The sequence below is a fragment of the Camelus ferus genome, chromosome 15 (assembly GCF_009834535.1).
Source record: "Camelus ferus isolate YT-003-E chromosome 15, BCGSAC_Cfer_1.0, whole genome shotgun sequence".
NCBI lineage: Eukaryota > Metazoa > Chordata > Mammalia > Artiodactyla > Camelidae > Camelus > Camelus ferus.
In genome coordinates, this window is record NC_045710.1 from 39,126,251 (window position 1) to 39,138,931 (window position 12,681).

Genomic DNA, 12,681 nt, shown 5'->3' on the forward strand with positions numbered 1-12,681 from the left:
ATAGTCTATTGAATTGATATAGTGTACTTTATATTGGGCATTTTGTTTCCAGTATTTTGCTATTAGAAATATCCTTCAAAGAACTTATTAATGTGTATTATCTACTTGTATTTCTTCATAAATGAATTCTATGTTTATATCCTTTAACCATTTCTCTTGAGGTTTTAATACTTTTGAAGATTTGAATAAGTTATTTATATATTATATATACTAACTTCTTTTCTATCATGATCAATACAAATGTTTCCCAATTATGTTTCTCTTCTTTTCATTTTGTTAGTTTTTGTTACAACCATTTTTTCTTTGATGTTTCTGAGCTATTTATTTTTTCCTCTGTGGTTTTCATCACTTCCCTAAGCGTTTCAAACATACTGTCCCTCTCAAGATTTCATAAATATTTGATTCTTTTTTCTCATAGCTTTGCTAAGAATTAAAGCAAATAGTTACTCTTCAATCCACTAGGGGCCTGCACTGGTAATGCGGTGTTAAGGGCTGATCCAAATCGCTTTTTGTTTCGTGTTTAACTGTTAGCCAGTTATCATGGCAATGTTAAAGTACAATTAGGCAATTATTAAATAGAATTAGGCAATTATTAAACATCTTCCCTAATTTTATGATAGTTATATAATACATTAAATATGTCTATTTCACCCATACTTCTTTATCTTAATCCTTTAATTAATATACTTTGTTTTAGGATTTTCTGGGAACTAGATCAGCATCCTAACTCAAGGCTTCTTGGTTAGTACAGGATTTTAATATTTAACAAATAGATTTTACTTGGTGAAACTTGTTTTCCTGTATAATAACACAGTACGTAACTCAATTGGTTCATCTTTTGTTATATATTCCAATGCAGCTTTATGGTTTTCATTACATTATGGCTCATGTCTTTATAATTTTCTTTATAACCGTCATAGGCAATTCTGTTTATCTATCCACCCTCTTTTTTTTTTTTTTTTTTTTGAATGGAATTTCTTTCCTTTTCATTATAAACCTGGTCACTTTAAACTTATTATCTTGTAAGTTTATCAAACAGATTTCTTAGGATTTCTAGACATGCAGTGCTTTCTGCAAATAATCCTAGTTTTCTCTCTTCATGTATCATTCTATTGGCACAGTGTGAATACCCATTAAGTGGCAGTTGCCACATGAGTATTAAGAGCATTAGGCTGAGAGTCAGGAAACTTGAATCCTACTGTCAGTTCCTCAACTGTGAAAGCCCTCTGTGAGGCACCTTCTGTGGGTCAGGCACTCTACCTAGTCCATCTTGCATACAGGATGTTATTAAATATCCTAGGTAAGGAAATGGAAGTTTAGCAGGTAGAGAAGCCAAGGCTGGCCCATGCTAGGCCCAAAAAAGCAATAAGAAATGGAACACGGAAGTGTCTGACTATGGCAGTGTGTGTGTGAGAAAGGCCGTGGGCCCGTGGCTCTGGAGACCTTGACCTGGCAGGCTGATGCCTCCCTGGGTGCCGCACTGACACTGAACGTTGGCCAAGGGTCTGGGGAGCTGGGGCGGCATGGAGAAGCTGCGTCAGCTCACTTTCATCCTTATTGTGTACATATGCTCCCCACTTCCTGCTTCCAGGTTACACAGTAAATGTGAGTGAGAGCAAACCTGAAGGAAGTCTGTGTTCCCCTTCTCCCCAACCTTTCAACCCAGATCAGGCTTTCGAGGTCTGGCTTAGCTCAGTGGGTTAAGGAATCTATCCAAGATCAGTGAGTGAGGGAGTAAGTGGCTTGCTCCCCAGCCAGTGGTCTTTCCATTCTCCCAGTGATGTCTACACGAGTGGTGTGGTTTGGGCAGGTCATTTCACTTCTCTGTGCAGTAATTCCCTCATCTATACAATGAAGGAGTCAGATAAACGATCCAGTTTTGACAGGTTGACTGTTGTTGAATATACCTTACACTCTTCTTTTCTGCAAATTCCTCAAAGATGGAGACTATATTTTCCACGTTCTTGAATCACTCATATTGCTTTCTTTGCACATAGCAAGTGCCCAATGAATATTTGTTCATGCAAAATGAATGAATGAATTGATCAATCAAAGAAAAGAGTCAATGCTTTTCTCACAAGAGATTTTCAGTGCTAGAACAGAGTTTCCTGTGGGGGCCCCCTGAAGTCTCATTTCACATTTCAACTGTGGAATCTTTTATAAAGATGCCATATGTCATGAGTCTTTTTTGTAAGAAGATGCTTAGCAAAGGTCAGCTTGTTTTCCTCTGAAAAGAATAAAGAATTAAGGTTAGGAAAGCAGGAAGCCTAGAAAGGATCCAGGTTGAGAGCTGCGGCAGATAGATGTTTCTCTAACAAGGCTATTTGGGCTGTTTTTATCTCTGTGCTGCTGTTCTAGCAGCAACATGACAAAACTGTGACTATCCAAATCTAATAAAACTAGAGTCTGTCCAAACTCAATTTTGAATACATGATGAACTGTGGGGAGCATGTCTTAACACCTCTGTTTGGACATACAATAGAAAACTACCAAGTCTTATGTTCATATCTATAATTTAAACACAATATTTAAATGCACCCTTAGAAGATATAATAAAATTTCTTGCACGTTATTTAACAGCACGTTCTCTTTTTATGCTAAAAGAAAAAAAAAAATCCAAAGGAAGGTATGCAGCTCTTGGGAGGCATAGAATTATGTGGATTTTGTAATTACTGATTTTAAACTTGAAATCTCATTGAAGTCATTAGTTAATATTTCTAAATCTTTGTCTGAAAAATTCTGAACAGATATCTCAACAACCTTCCTACCCCCTCCACCATCCCCAGCTGAAGGGGGCAGGGGGAAGACCTGTATTGCCAAATAGTTACAAAGGTTATTTTTGGAATCAAAATAGGAATTTGCAGCATGCACAAGTGTCCGGTTTTGTCTCTTGAGATTCACAAAAACCAGCATTATATTAAGGTTATAAAATTATTATTCTCTGAAACTAAAAGAAAAATCTGGAGAAACTAAATTTTTGTTGAAAATTAAATGTCCATTTTTTCAAAACTAAGTTTTTATAGAAAAGGAAGCATACAGGGGAAAAGCTGTAAGGAGTCAAGCTGTTTTTTATGAGCCCTAGTACTTGCAGGAAAAGAAAACATTACAGAGACCAGGCAGCCTCTCCGACATGGAGACAAAGGAGCGTGACGTCATGGAAGCAGCAGGTTTGTGCCGCCACAGTACAGAGCATCAGTGGTGTTTTCTATATCCTTGAACTGAACCAAAATATCTGCGTTCAGCTGCAACCTGAGAAGCAAACAATACGGTCACAAATGTCTTTACTTTCAAAAAAATGTTTCTACCACTTTGTAATAGCATTTAGCTTTATTGTCCCAGAACAAGGAAAGGAAAACATCATGTTAATTACATTTTGGTAATAACATTTCATTGTGTGCATAATTTTTACATTCTCAGTGTTATTTTAGTTTGCTAGAAAATGCCATGGCAACCTGAACTGAGATGGTCCTGAATTCTCTAGACTGTTTCAGGTTTCCTAATAGTAAAGTTCTGTGCAAGGTAGGCTATGTAAGAGGGAAAAAAAATCTCATCACCTAAATAACCTTGATTTTAATAAAGGCACCAATAAGATTTATTTTGACCTTGAGTTTAAATGATCCAGCTCTACTGGATGATTCTAATGGGGCTGCTTTTCTGTATTTATTCAAGTTAAATTTCAGATAAGCCTTTGAACCGTATGAGCTCAACTATATTCTTGAACAGAGAGCCACAGCAATGCGAACCCGCATCCAAGTGGCCTTTCCTGGTAACATCTGACTGCTTGCATCTCACGCTGTGACTCCCAGCCACAGGCAACTGGGGACTAGCTCTGTGGGACTGTGACAGAGGTGACAGTCACATAAATATGTTTTCCACAGTTTTTAATTTTGAAAGAAAACTAATACCACTTGAGTATTTCTATTTTCTGGTATTAGATCAGGAAAGAAAACCATTTTTAAAGCATTTTCCCCAAAATCTTGGAATAAGGTAAGAACGGGGAAAACTTCTAGTGCTTTCTCTCAGCATCCGTCCTCAGGGAGGTGCTTTCCGAGGCCCTCAGGGCAGGAGGGGTGGGGTTGGGGGGTAGTTGAGAGCTCTGACTGTGGCTCTGCTTTGCAGGTATTTAACAGTCCTCTTTCTAAGGAACATCAAGCTCTGAGAAGTGATTAAGCAAGTTTATAGAACCTAACATATTAAGTGAACTCCATTTAGGAGAATTTGGAATGTCATGTGCCGACCTGTAATGAACATCCAAGCCCTACCTGGTTTGCCTAATAGTGTATTTGATAAGGACAAAATAAGCTCCAATTTAATGTAATTTCTAATCAGTTAATATTTAGTCAAACAATAAAATACAACATTAAGCATATCTCTAACTATTTTATAGTAGTTTACATAGCAATTGCTATGGGTTTTATATTTCTATATCATACATATCTTTTGCTGGGAAAAAAATGAAGATGAAAGTAAAATAGCTTACATGTTTGCCCTTTCTATGCTTGTTAGGAGAAATTACTTCAAAGAAATTATAAATGCCTTAGGTGTACTCTGTTTAATATTTACTCCCTCTAATCTATCCTCTGTGGACACCTTGACTTTTCATTCAGAAATACAACTCGGTCTGTGTCTTTACAGAAAAACATCTATATCCTTAGCAAGCTGTACAAGACGCTTCCCCATCTAGTCATGGCTCCATGACCCATATTAATCTGTAGGAGTCTCCCACTCTGTCTGTTGTCTCCACGTTGTTAGTTCAGGTATTTCAGCCACCATTCTCTTTTTGTTAATAACATACCATAAGTAAGTTCGCCTAACAGCTTTCAGTAGTATAAAACTCATTTACACATGAGGAAAAATCGTTCCTTGAATTACCATGTTGGAGTTACTAAACCTATTGAAAAGACTTAATACCATTGGTAAATATTATGTCGTATTTAATTCTGGATGTCATCACTTCCCAGCAAGAGAGCCAATAAAATTTCAGCATTCATTAATAACTTTGATTTGGATCACAAAAGCCATATTTTACATTTTGATCTATATTCAGATTGTTCTTTGCCATAGGGAAAAAAAGAATTATTGTTTCTAGTTCCTTGGGCATTTTTCAAACACTTTCATAATCTTATTAATTTAGAATTGATACATAGTCATTACAGAATTTTGAAAATAACTTGAAAACAAGCAAAGAAAAAAGGAAAGAAAGTAATCATATTTCAGGAGATAACCACTGTTACCACTTGGTACATCTTTCAAATACTTTTCTGTCTCTATATGTTTACATATAGAAGTGAGGTCATATTATACATCTTGTTTTGCAACTTGCTTTTAAAAAACTTAATGCCATATTACAAGTATCTTAATTAGTAAAAATTCATCTTCATGTTTTTAATGGCTATTATTCCTTTATATGGAAATACAGTAACTTATTTAACCAAATCCTAATTATTGGACATTTAAATTGTTTGAACTATTTTCCTGTTACATACAATGAACATCGTTCAGGCAAAATCTTTACCTACATCATCAATGATACCTTAGGATAAAGTTTTCAGACTAGAATCACTGAGTCACATTTTATTAATCTAATTAGGCAAACATGCAAGATGTACAAAAATTCAAAAGGAACAATAGGATAATCAGTGAAAAGTAAGCCACCCTCCTCTCCTTTCCTTTAAATATTCTTCTTCCCTCCTGGGAGGCAGCTACTTTTAGTACTTTCATTTGTTTTTGCAGAACAGATTGTTCTGCAAATTGTATATGTCATACATTTATAAGCTTATACATATAAATCACTTAGTATATTCATATTAAGAAATTAATAAAATGGCTTCAATAGTGAAATTTGTTTTATAATTTTATATGCTAGATAATCATAGGCAGACAGCTTTCTACAATAAGGCAACATTGAGTTATTTCAGTTCTGTATTACCACTTTAGACTTTACTTTTAAGTCACTTATCAGCTACTATAATTTTATCTTCATTGGACACTTTTAGAACTTTTTATTACAGAAGACTTCAGAAAGTAGCATAATATAATGAAGCCCCAACTACCCACCTTGTATCTACATTTTAAGGCCCTTAACAATGCCAATTTTTCCTCTGTAAAAGGTTTTCGCTGATTTATGCTCCTATCTACATATAAGATTGATATGATCTTCATTTTCGCATTGCTGAATTTTATAGCCACTGCATCCAGTATTATATGCATATCTTTTAAATTAAGAGTAACTTGGTGGTAGGGATGGAAAGTGAAAGGAAAAATAAGGCATAGTAACTTCTGTTGCAATGTGACAACTGCTTTAACCTAGCCGGTCAACTTAGTATAGCTTCCTGATTCAATGTATTTGGAAGAATTGTGAGAACACATGCAGGACCTGTAGGGGAGAGGTCTGGGATTGATTAGCAGTGTCTACTACGGGAAGAAGGGGGAAGATTGTTGGCATTCGTGCCATAGTTTTCTGATTCTGCTTTAGCTTATATGCATAGCAGCATGCTTCTGTAGCATTCTTTTGCTTAGTAGCATAAAAATGAATTTGATTTATTGTAAGATGATGAGACACTTCTGCTTACCTACAGATTCCCCAGTGCCTGCCATTATAGTTACAAGTTTTTTTTTTTTTTTTAAATAAGTTTCTCTTTTGAAATGAATTCAATGATGTTGGTCCATATGTAAAGAGGATGCTCCTTCACCATCATTAGGGATGCACGTGCAAGGGTTGTGTCCTGAGAAGCAGGAAAGGATAGCCTATGCCCAATCACAACGCTTGATGTGGCTCCAAGCAGTATGAATTTGTTGAATTCTGTGGTGTGGTTTGTGGTCATGGATCAGAGAAAGTAACTGACCCATAATCAATCAAACCCCAAATCTTATCACTTGAAATTTCACGTTCACACCTACTGAGCTAACTAGCCACAACAAACGTAAATTCAAAAACCAATATGAAGTATAGCAAGTAGTTGAGAGCTGCTATTTCTGGAACCAATGGATTAGTATATCTGGAAGGCATCTTGGAGATCGTTTAGACCAGGGATTGGCAAACTACATCCCATGGGCCAAATACAGCCCACTGCTTGTTTGTGGAAATAAAGTTGTATTGTAATAGTCAGGTCCATCTGTTGCTGTACTAAGGCTGCTTTTGTGCTCCAAAAGCAGAGTTGAATCATTCTGACAGACTATAAGACCACAGAGCCTAAAACATTTATTATCTGGCCCTAGATAGAAAAAGTTTGCCAACCTCTGATTTAAACCAACCTTTTCATTTTAGAGATGTGAAAAGTAGGAATCAAATAGGTGAGTAACTTGAGGACAGAGCTGGCAAAATTCCGCAGATCCCCAGTGTCAGGATCCTGAGCTATAATCTCTTGAAGTTACTATAAGATGGGGTGCATTTTTATATCTTCTGGAAGCCCTACTCCACTTTCTCAGGAAGGGAGGCACTCCCTCCTTCACTATCTTCCAGGCTAGCAGCAGTGAGGACAGAATGAAAACACTCTCCTGTCCTCACACAACACTTCACACATTCCTTCATCAAATTTATCATGTAATTGATAATTGTAATCATTGGCTTTTCCCACTAGTCTGAGTGCACTGGGGGCAGGGACTATGCCATATTTGTCTTTGGAGCCCAGATGTCTGACACAGGTTACAAAATAGATACCTAATAACTACGTGCTCCCTGGTTTGCATTTGCCACCTCATCTTCTGTGGCTATTTTAAGATAAACTGTCAAGTATTGTGAAGACAAAATGCAAATGTTGTGACTTTTTTTCTATTCCTAACCAAGACACCCCCCCCCAACATAGGAGCTGTCCCAAGCCAATTACTATTGATAGGAAGGCAACACATCTCAAATCTTTTCATTGCACCTGCTAAGTAATGGCCCCCAGCCTCAGAGCCAATCTTGACCTGTGTTCCTGGAAAACAGACAAGAGCCTGATGTAAATCCAGTGTAATAAGGATGGAAGAGAGATGAAAGATGGTTGAAATTAATGGGACATGGTTGATTGTGCACAGATGTTGAGAGTCTGACTTCCCAGGTTCTGTCCAATTTCAGAACGTAGGAGGAAGAGCACATTGGAAGAGGGACGTGCCGGTGGGCACCGGAGTTGGGTGGAAGTGGGTATAGTCAATCAAATGGGGAGACTCAGTACATAGTAGATTATATGAATCTGGAGCTTTTGTGCTAAGTCAAGGTTTAGATGAAATCATTCCAAGAGTAGCGATGAAGACAACAAGGGATTAAGAGCAGAAACATAGAGATCACCAAAGTAAGGACTGAACAAAGAAAGAGGAACTCCCGCTGAGGAGGAGCCCCTGGAGACGGAGGAGGAAGACGAAAAGTTGTCCCAGAAATGTAGGTGGAGAGAAGGAGAAATACCAAGATGAGGGCAAAAAATATGATGCTTTGAATTTAGTGATTTGGAGGTTTCTGGTAACCTTCTGTCTCTCAGATCAATCCTCCTTTCACTTACTGACAACTGGAAATATTTTGCAAGTAAAAGAAAACTTTTCTTATATGTCAGTCACAAAGTATAAAGCTGGTAGAAAAGATAATTTGCTTTTATACAAATTTGTTCAACAACTACCTTTTCTAGAATGTGCTGGCTTGAGTAGTTTTATATGATAGGCCTACTACTAAAATATAGCCTTAAGATATGGTTTGTAAACACCATACAATGAGTGATAGGTTTTTCTTTGTCTCCGCCCTAGAAACAAGGACGTACTGGAATATGTTTCAGTGTAATCCAGGTGTCCAGAGAGTTTCCTCAGGACAGGAACAAAGCCACTGTAAAGAAAACCATCAGCTCAGTAACCTGTGTGAGGCAATGATGTGTTAAGTGCAAAGCAGTGGATTGTGTAGAGTTTTTTTTAAAAGGAGATCAATATCACCATTTCACTGTTTTCTAGGGAAGAGGGTTTTATCATTATATATATTCTAGACCAAAATATGCCTAAACTGGAGAAAGAACAATCTATTGTATTTTCTCTCATTAGTGTGCTTCCCTAGTCAGAAAATTCTTATATAAATGGATGATATGTTGGCCAATACAGCACCCAGTATAAATGAATACGTGGTATTGTATTTTATAAACTGAACTCCTATGAATTTGGTTAGCATCCATGTGTTCCCCTGAATTTGATCATTTCATAGAAAGCTTTTAAGATCAGTTCCCTAGACCACTGAAGGCCGTTGGCATCTCCACCAACGTAATGATGCCTCATAGGATTCTACAGGAGACAGCTAGCTAGTTTCTTTTTCTCTTTGATGTAAGTTCAGCTATAGCAGGAAATAGTGTGATCAGAAGAGGCTCCCAAACAGTCTTCATCAGGATGATTATCACATCCAACAGTACTTTCTAGACCCGGTGTCAGGGAGTCTGGTTTCTTCCACAGCAGGACTCATGTTCTGGCTTTAGCTTCATGGTATATACTTCTGAGACTTCAGACTTTTAATTCTGTTCAGATACAAACATCACTCTGGTGAGTCTGGCTTTATATGCTTGGTTTGAATGGCCTCATCTGAGAGTCATTTTGAAAACTAAGTATGACAACCGTTTACTATCTAAGTAGCTTTCAATTCAAAAGAGGGAGATGGAGTTAATTAACTTGCATTTTGAGTCTAGTAGGAGACGTTCTTTAATCAGTCTATTAATGGCTTCAGAGAAATAAGCACATTTTAGAATGCAATATTCAAATTACGTAGAATTTTACCTCAGAGGAGGGGGCTCATTACATGTATGTCAGCCTCTTCCATTAAATCCTTTTCTCTTCTTTCATTTTGTCAACTCCCACCTAGATAGGTAACTTGGATATACTGATGTCCTTTTATTTAAGATTAATCTAGCTGTTAGAATTGTTGTATTTTTCATAAAGAAATCTAATTTAAGTCATCCAACAAGCAGTTACTATTTAAATTTATTGTCAGGTGGCACCACTTAAGAGCTGAAATGGTGTTCTTACCTCCTATCATGAACTTCCATATGAATGGAGTCACAGGCTTACATTTAAAGATAAAACACCTTCCTAGGGGAAAATCAGAATCTTAAGATACTTTTTTAAACCCTTGTTAGTTCAAAACATAAGCCACTTCCCAACCATGAGACATATCCATAAAGAAGAGTTTAACTATTTTCATTTTCTTATCAGATAGTTACCGGTATTCTGAAAGCCTGCATCTTCAGAGTTAACAACATGTAGTGCAGTGAGCTCTGTCACAGACGATCCCTTTGAAACACAGCCCAACAGTCTTCCTTCCATTAGTCTAATTTTTCTGATTTTCCACCTATCAAATCTCCTGTTTTATCTATGGTACTTGTCATTAGCTGCCTCTCCATACTGCCTTCGAAGTGTTCTTTTGATTCAAGTCTGCACAAATTATTTCAAAGTGACTGTCACGGAGAGGCTTTGTGAATTGTCTTTAAAGCCAGCGCGGGCATCTCTGCTAGGCTTCTCCGCCCGCAGCCGCAGCAAAGCGCTGCACGGGGCCCCGCATCAGCACCGGGGCATCAGCACCCGGCGGGCGGGAGGCTGGATCCTGCCCGTAGCTGCCCTGGTCCCCGAGGTCGCGGCTGAGAGCTCTTAGTCCCCATGTTCAAGGCCCGAGTCAGGAGGGTGGCTGCGGAGACGGCTGCCTTGTAGATACGTGGTTTTTAATGGCCTCAGAACGACGCATGTCTCGCTGTAATGGAAAAGGTATCTAGCTAAGTCGAAAAAAACGAACTAAATCTCCACATCCGCTTCCAATAATCTCCTTTATAAAAATCAAGGAAACAGTCTCAAGAAGAAAAAGAAAACAAAATAAAACTCTCACCTCACTTTGTTCCCAATATGATTTAAAGTGATTTGTAAGGCTGCATAAGACTGTAACAAGTTTAGTTTTTCACATTTAAAAGTGAAAGAGGATAAAAAAACAAGGGTGGGGACATAAAATAGAGCCAGGAACAAGGCTTTTAAAAAATGTCTAAAATAATGGCCTCCACTCTGGGTGGGTCACAGTTTGGCTCTAAAATCAAGCAGTCCTTCTATCAGCTAATGGCATCACCCCCCAAACTCAATCTGCTTATGAGCATTTTGCTGGGAGGTGGAGAGGTCACAGTGAGGGGTGAAAATACAGGCGAGTCTGGCCAGCTCCCTTCTCCTTTGGCTCCATGTAGGAGGAGGTTTTAGCATACTCAGAATAGAAAACATCCTAGACCGTGTGTCCTTAAAGCAACCCTCCCCAACTATTGTTCTGAGACAAGGCGTTTGTAAATATTGGAAAGCACTGAATTCAGAATTGAGGGAGGCTTGGCTTGCCAAGAACCTTAAAAGTTGTGTAAAGCTGCTCCTTCAGTTAGACAGCTCAAGAGCTTGATCTGTTCTTGCTGTCTCCTAAAACCATCCTAATCGGGCTTCCACCCCAACCACGTTGTTGAAACTTGCTAAAGTCCCCAAAGCACTCTTCATTTCAGATTTTACTTGGGTCTTAGCAGCATTTGGAAGTCGACTTCTCTTTCCTTCTTAATATACTGTGTCCTTAGTTTTGCTATCGCCGCACTTTGTGGTTATTTCTCTCTTCGCTGGTCATTCCTTCTCTGGTCCCCCATCTACTTCTTTTCCACCTGACCCTTCAATGTTAGTGTTTCTTGGGATTCTGTTCTAGTGCTGAGAAGAACTCCAGGTCTGAGAGAGTTCACAAAAGTGTTGCTATCATGCAGACCAGGAAAAAAATACCTCTGATCTCCGGCGTCCCACACTGTAGAGTTTCACGAAGTTGTTGTAAACTGAATAGTAACAGGGGTAGACATGGTGTGTTGCCTTGCTCAACCTCTGTTCCAAACGCCTTCTGGTGCCTTTCCTTTACTGCAGGCTCTTGAGAGCCAAGAGCTATGTTTCTCGGACTCTCTTGCAGGTAGTTTCAAATGCAAGTGCTCATGTGAAGTTTGAATTTGGAACCAAGTTGGGTGAGGAGAGAAGCAGCCTGGGCCTGAGTCATCCATTTAGCTGGGGTGAGGATAGAGCAGACATTACCTGGCTCTGGAGCCTACAATGCTGGGAGGGGCTTCCTGACTCTTGGACTGTGGTTAGGGTAGTGTGTTCATAAAGGTGGCAGCCTCCTGATTCCTGGCAGTTCCTCTAATGCGCCTCTCAGAAAAAAATTGTCCAAGGCTTGAAAATGGAGATTAGAGGGTGTCTTTCAGGGAGGTTCTGGGTATTGTCTAATGGAACTTCCAGGAATTTTTAGAATTCTATACGGATGTGCACCTTTGACCAATTTCCTGTTGACCAGGCTATTTTACAACCACATTAAGGTAGAAATTTACTTGAAGCAAACGACACAAATGCAAATACTTTTTGTCCCTAGCAAAACAAATTTCTGATATGCAGTCGACTTTTGCCCTAAAAGAGATAATCCCAAACCTTCCTTTTTCATTGCCCTAAAACTACATTAATGTAGGAACCACTAGCCACGTGCTGCTGTTGAGCATCTGTGGCAAGTTTGAATGCAGATGTGTTGTAAGTGTAAAACACACTGCAGATTTCAGACTCGATATAAAAAAGTATGTGAAATCTCATTCATCTTATTTATATGGATTACATCTTAATATTTTGGATATATTGAACTAAGTACAATATATTGTTAAAATTAATGGTTCACCCATTTATTTTATCTTTTTAATGTGGCTCCTCAAAAATTTT

At 38.3% G+C, this 12,681-nt stretch overlaps 1 protein-coding gene and 1 long non-coding RNA gene across 4 annotated transcripts in view; one reads left to right on the forward strand and one right to left on the reverse strand.

Moving 5' to 3' along the window:
• Positions 1–12,681, forward strand: part of ACYP2 (acylphosphatase 2) — a 121,786-nt gene that overhangs the window by 100,312 nt on the left and 8,793 nt on the right. The gene's annotated exons all lie outside the window — the stretch shown is intronic.
• LOC116668986 lies at positions 8,274–10,884 on the reverse strand. The gene is made up of 3 exons (XR_004326331.1): positions 10,814–10,884; positions 10,158–10,681; positions 8,274–9,458 (listed from the first exon to the last, which is right to left on the reverse strand). It is a non-coding gene; the product is annotated as an uncharacterized LOC116668986 (long non-coding RNA).